Raw genomic sequence first — 7,112 nt, forward strand, 5'->3', positions numbered from 1 at the left:
GTGAGCTCTAGCTTGCAATAAGCATATACAAGCTGGGGAATTAACTGGGCACAATGTTGGCTATCTGATAACAGGTTAATGGGTTGTAAAAATCTAGAAGTTCTAGATATTGGCAGGACCACAAAAGCTTGTCTCTCTGAAACACCTGTTGTTAATTGGAGATTACATCCAAACTTACAATGGCAATGGTTCCATTGGAGGTGGCATCAGTGAACACTAACATAGCTTCAGTAATGTGCTGAGTGGACACAGGGTTTATATACTGTAAGGTTAATTGGTTCAGAGTCTGAGGGGAGTTTATCTTGAGTCAAATGACTATCTGTTATGCCTGGGTATCCTTTTTTTTTTTTTAATTTATTTATTTATTTTTTTATTTATTATTATATTTTTCCCCTCCCCCCCACCCCTCTCACCCCTCCCACCCCTCCCACCCCTCTTTTCCCTCTACACAGTTCTTCTTTCCTTCATTCTTACCGCTCTCCTTAGCCTAACTCTAAACCTAACCCTAAACCTAATGCTAGCCTGTCCCACCCCCCATTATATGTCCTCATCCGCTTATCAGCGAGATCATTCGTCCTTTAGTTTTTTGAGATTGGCTTATCTCACTTAGCATGATATTCTCCAATTTCGACCATTTGCCTACAAATGCCATAATTTTATCATTCTTCATTGCGGAGTAATATTCCATTGTATAAATATGCCACAGTTTCTTTATCCATTCATCAACTGAAGGGCATCTAGGTTGGTTCCACAATCTGGCTATGGTGAATTGAGCAGCAATGAACATTGATGTGGCTGTATCTCTGTAGTATGCTGATTTTAAGTCCTTTGGGTATAGGCCAAGGAGTGGGATAGCTGGGTCAAATGGTGTTTCCATTCCAAGCTTTCTGAGGAATCTCCACACTGCTTTCCAGAGTGGCTGCACTAATTTGCAACCCCACCAGCAATGTATGAGTGTTCCTTTTTCACCACATCCTCGCCAACACCTATTGTTGCTTGTACTCTTGATAATCGCCATTCTAATTGGGGTGAGATGAAATCTTAGGGTAGTTTTGATTTGCATTTCCCTTATTACTAGGGATGTTGAACATTTTTTCATATATCTGGTGATTACTTGTACATCTTCTTCTGTGAAGTGTCTGTTCATTTCCTTAGCCCATTTGTTGATTGGATTATTTGTATTCTTTGTGTAGAGTTTTTTGAGTTCTTTATAGATTCTGGAAATTAGCGCTCTATCTGAGGTATGGTTGGCAAAGATATTCTCCCACTCTGTAGGCTCTCTCTTCACATTTCTGATAGTTTCCTTTGCTGAGAGAAAGCTTTTTAGTTTGAATCTATCCCAGTTGTTGATTCTTGCTTTTATTTCTTGTGCTATGGGAGTCCTGTTAAGGAAATCTGATCCTGAGCCAACAAGTTGAAGATTTGGACCTAATTTTTCTTCTATAAGATGCAGGGTCTCTGGTCTGATTCCGAGGTCCTTGATCCATTTTGAGTTGAGTTTTGTGTAGGGTGAGAGATAGGGGTTTAATTTCATTCTATTGCATATAGTTTTCCAGTTTTCCCAGCACCATTTGTTGAAGAGGCTATCTTTTCTCCATTGCATATTGTTGGAACCTTTGTCTAGTATGAGAAAATTGTATTTATTTGGGTTTGTGTCCATGTCCTCTATTCTGTACCATTGATCTACCTGTCTATTTTGGTACCAATACCATGCCGTTTTTGTTACTATTGCTTTGTAGTAGAATTGAAGATCTGGTATTGCGATACCCCCTGCTTCGCTCTTGCTACTGAGGATTGCTTTAGCTATTCTAGGTTTTTTATTCTTCCAGATGAATTTCATAATTGCTTGCTCTATTTCTGCAAGGTACATCATTGGGATTTTAATTGGAATTGCATTGAATCTGTATAGCACTTTAGGTAGTATAGCCATTTTGACGATATTAATTCTGCCTATCCAGGAACATGGGAGATCTTTCCATCTTCTAAGGTTTTCTTGAATTTCTTTCTTTAGTGTTCTGTAGTTCTCATTGTAGAGGTCTTTCACCTCTTTTGTGAGATTGATTCCCAAGTATTTTATTTTTTTCGATGCTATTGTGAATGGGGTAGTTTTCCTAATTTCTCTTTCTGAAGATTCATCACTTATGTATAAAAATGCATTGGATTTATGAGCATTGATCTTGTAACCTGCTACTTTACTGAATTCACTTATGAGTTCTAAAAGTTTTCTGGTGGAATTTCCAGGTTCCTCTAAATATATAATCATGTCATTAGCGAACAGGGATAGTTTGAGTTCTTCTTTTCCTATTCGTATCCCTTTAATTTCTTTGGTTTGTCTGATTGCTCTGGCTAGAGTCTCAAGGGCGATGTTGAATAGAAGCGGTGAAAGAGGGCATCTCTGCCTTGTTCCAGTTTTTAGGGGGAACGCTTTCAGTTTTTCACCATTTAGAATGATATTAGCCATGGGCTTAGCATAGATGGCCTTTATAATGTTTAGGAATGTTCCCACTACCCCACTTTTTTCTAGTGTTTTGAGCATGAAGGGATGCTGTATTTTATCAAATGCTTTTTCTGCATCTATTGAAATAATCATGTGATTCTTAACTTTAAGTCTGTTGATATGGTGAATGACATTTATTGATTTCCGAATGTTGAACCAACCTTGCATCCCTGGGATGAAACCCACTTGATCGTGGTGCACTATCCCTGGGTATCCTTTTTAACATATATAGTGCAGAGGGATTATTTTGCAGTAGAAAGTTTAATTACTCTTTTGAGATCAGGATTACCAATCTATCAGGTTCTAACCCATAAGTCCCTATACTCTGCATTCTTGGACTTTGTACTAATGTGGCTAGGGCACTGAGAGGGCTGCAGATCTTAGGCATAGGGTTGGAGGTCAAATTCACCCATTCTAATATATGCTGTTTGGGTTGTCATAATACCCCTGTAGGAAGGCCTGTGGTCACCAAAGTGATGGAATAAAGATCCGTATTTGGGTCAAATCTGAATAATTATAATGTTCCTAATGCCTCATTAACCAACTGAATAGCTTGTATTGCCTCAGGAGTTTACATCCTCAAAGAATTTGGTTGTGGGTCACCTTTAAGGGAATTGAATAAAGGAGTAAGTTGGGCTGTAATAATCTTAAGCCAGGGCCTTATCCAGTTAGTGTGTCCTAATTGTACCTGAAGATCATTTAAAATTATTTAATCTGGAATGTGAATAATGGGCCCACTAGGGCATATAGTGTTAGGGAACACCAATGTGCCCAAAAGACAGTAAGATGGGATCTTTTGTAGCTTTTCAAGGGTTATACAAAGTCTGATAGACTTTAAATTGTTCTGTAGGATCATGAAGACTTGTTCTGTATCATGTTCCTTAGTATCAGCTAGCAGAACATTATCCATGTAATATACTGCTGTTGAATGTAGCCTAACAATGGTTTAACAGCCTGTAGTATGTACATTTGACTTGCGGTCAGGCTAGTTTTCATCCCCTGAGGGAGGACTGTCCACTGATACCTTTGTGTTGGTACCATGTTATTGGTGACAGACACAGTGAAGGCAATTTATCCTCTCTCTGGTGGGTGCAGTGTAATGCTGAAAAAGCAGTCTTCAATGTCCAGAATTCTGATAAGATGACCATGGGTAAATTGGCAGCCCTTGGTAAACTGGGCTGCAGTGCCCATTTTTTTTTTTCCATAACAGCATTAATACCCCCGAGATCATGGAAAAGCCTGAATTTTCCTTTTGTTTTCTTTTCTATGATGAAGATGGGAGTATTATATGGACTGGTAGAGGGTTCTCTATGTCCAGGTTTCAATAGTTCCTTTACCAGAGACTAAGTGTGGCAATTGGTCTTTCTATATAGGCCACTCTTCAGTCCAGAAAGGCTCTCCATGATGCCATTGTAGTGTAATGGGGAGGTAATGCCTGAACAGAGGCCCTTGGAAATGGGGGTGTATTTCTTTCACCCCATGCAAGTTTGGATCATATAGCTCTGTGTCTCTAATATCTTCATAGAAGGCCTTGTCATCCGTGGAAGAACAGCTCCCATGTGCATTGTACAGAGAAAGGATTAGACTTGACCACGGGGGTCCTGACCAAGGCAGCTGGGGACTGTTAAGGTTGTCCATTTTCTCCTCTATCTGTAATTGCTGCGTGAGTTTAGATAGTGAGGAGTAAACCTCTGGCGTAACTATCCCTATTTTAGTTTCTTTCTGTTCCTATTGTGCATTGAGAGGTTGAGCCTCTGCCTTTGGTTACCGTAAGCTCTTCCACTTTCTTCTTGCGTTTCCTCTCTTGACTCCCTATTTCTGCTGGTAATGTGGCCATGACCTGACAAGGATGGGACCCATGGTGGCACAAAGACTGTTGGGTGGCTGTCATGATGGGGAAAAATTTAGAGGTAGGCGACATCCTTGTCTGACCTATTCTTGCCTAGCATTAACTGTGATCTCTCCAATATCTCTGGATCAAATACATCAGCAGCTTCAACCCAAGGACCAGTATTCACTACTGTATCTCAATTTTTTTTGCTTCCTTTGTATTTAATGTTAGTCCTCTTCTACTAAGAAAGATATGAAGTGGTTGCAGCTCCAGGTCCTTCATGGAGCTGGTAAATTGCCCATACTTCCCCTAATACCTAGGGCTCCTACTACCACAACTACCCACTTGCCTCAGGTCCATCTGTGGTACCAAATGTGGAGTTCCTTGGTCCAGCCAGGACCCACTGAACAGCTGAGGAGGGTGTGGGAATGGAGTCAAAGGATGACCTCCAAGACCAGTTTCAGAGAACTCAATCTACTTTATTGTTATACAGGCAGGCTTATATCGTTAAACAGTTGCTGGGCAGAATATGTCTGAGAGTTGGATGGCCCAGTGGGTTTACAGCATGTGCAGGGATGATAAGCAATGGGCTAAAAAGTCACTGGCAGAAAAAGAAGAGGAAAAGAACGTGCTGAGGATAAAAGGGGAGCTAGGTTGCCATGGTGATGGGGCTCAGTGTGGTTAGTGCTCCAACCACAGTATGTGGATTTAGTGCTGAGGCCTGAGAACCTCTCACAGAGGCAATGTAAGCATTTTTCCCACATTAATTCATTTAATTTCTGTTTATCCTGGAATGCTTTAATTTCATTTTGAAATCCATAGGAAACATTTTTGCTGGGTACAGTAGTGTTCATTGGCACCTTATTTCTTTAGCAGTTTTTTAATGTATTAATCCAAACCCTCTTGTCTTTCAGAGTCTGTGTTGAAAAGTAGCATTGGAATTTGAATTGGTTTACCTCAAAATGTAACCGTTTTGTTCTTGCACCTTAAAAATCATTTATTCAATGTTTAAAGCATTTTTAATATAATATACATTGCAGCAGATCTATTGTAATTCAGTTGATTTGGAGTCCCATGAACATCTTATTTTGAATTTACATATCATTCCTAAAAATAGGACAATTTTTCAATGTTCTTTCTTTGAAATTTTGTTTATCTCTGTAGTTTGTATTTCAGAGTATTCATCAACCCTAATGGTTCTTCAGTTTGATTTCTTGAATATTCTTCATGGTATCTTCACATCTTTACTTTATGGTCTACTTTAGATATGATTATAGAGTATGTCTTTTATGCCTAAAAAAACAATATTCAAAGTGGTCTACTCCAGGCTGGAGTTGTGAATCCACTGGAGAGCTTTTGTCTGACATTCGTGAGGGCCTGGTTTCAATCATAGCAAACATACATAAATAAATAAATAAAATTAGGTTGGTCTAGGTTTCATCAAATAGAGCTTTTACAATGTTAAGACATGTTTCTACTATGCCTAGATTTTTATTTTGTAGTGTTTTGAGAATGAGTGGATGCAAAATTTTGCCAAATGCTTCTACTTCATCTATTGAGATACATATGCGATTCTTCTGTTTAAGTCTTTGAGGTGATGAATTACAGGTAGTAATTTCATATATTGAACCAGCTTTGTATCCCTGGAATGAACTGCATTTAATCATGGTGCACTCTTTCAAATACAGTTTTATATGTGATTTGCCAGCATTTTATTAATAAGTTTTGTATCTATCTTCAAAAGGAATTTTGACCTGAATTTCCTTTCCTTCATTGTGTCTGTTTGGTTTTAGTATCAGAGTGGTACTAGCTTCAAGGAATGAATTTAGAAAGGTAACCTTCTCTTCTGTCATGAAACGATTGAGAAGTATTGGTATTAAATACTTTGAAGGCCAGAAAGAAATTAGATGAGAATCTGTCTGGGGTTGGGCTTTTCTTTTGTGGTAGGATTTGAAGGTGCCTTCAGGATTATTTCTAAAATTGATATATTTAAATTTTAGATATCATCCTGATTCAGTATGATTAAGTAATATGTCTGTAGAAATTTTTTGAGAAATACTTATTTCATTGGAGTATAGAGTATCAGATTTTATTTGATTATAATCTGTCTTTCAGTAGTGCTCATGTTGATATTTCCTTATTCACCAAAATATTAATAAATGGAGTGTTTTATATTTCTTCATTAGCATTTCTATGGCTCTACCACTTTTACTTATTTTTTCAAAGAACCAAATTTGTATTAGGTTATTATTTTCAAATTTATATTTTATTTTCATTGAATTTAGTTATAATTTTAATTATGTCCAATCTTCTGCTTTTGTTGTTATTCTCTTCCAATGTCTTTGAGATATACATTATCATATTTATTTTGTGACTTTCTACTTTTTTAATGAGAAAAGCTCAATGTATTGACCTTTCCTTTTAGTACTGCCTACAGAGTGTCCATGAAAACTTTGTATGTGGTGTTATTCTCATTTATTCCTAAGTAATTTTTAAATTTTATCCCTGATATTTTCTTCTATACATCAATCTATAAATAGTATATTATTTAATCTCCAGGTGATACATTACCTTTTATTTTCAATTTTATTTTTATTTCCAATTTCATATCCTTATAATCAAATAGAATGCAAAAAATCTCTATTTCTTGTATTTTCTAAGAATTACTTTGTAGGCTGTGTGGTCTATTAAGAGAAGAATCCATGTGTTGCTAAGAAGAAAGTGTATTCAATCTTTGATGAATGAAATATTCTATATATGTTTGTTAGTCAAAATTATGAATTG

Source organism: Sciurus carolinensis, chromosome 7, assembly GCF_902686445.1.
Source record: "Sciurus carolinensis chromosome 7, mSciCar1.2, whole genome shotgun sequence".
Taxonomy (NCBI): Eukaryota; Metazoa; Chordata; class Mammalia; order Rodentia; family Sciuridae; genus Sciurus; species Sciurus carolinensis.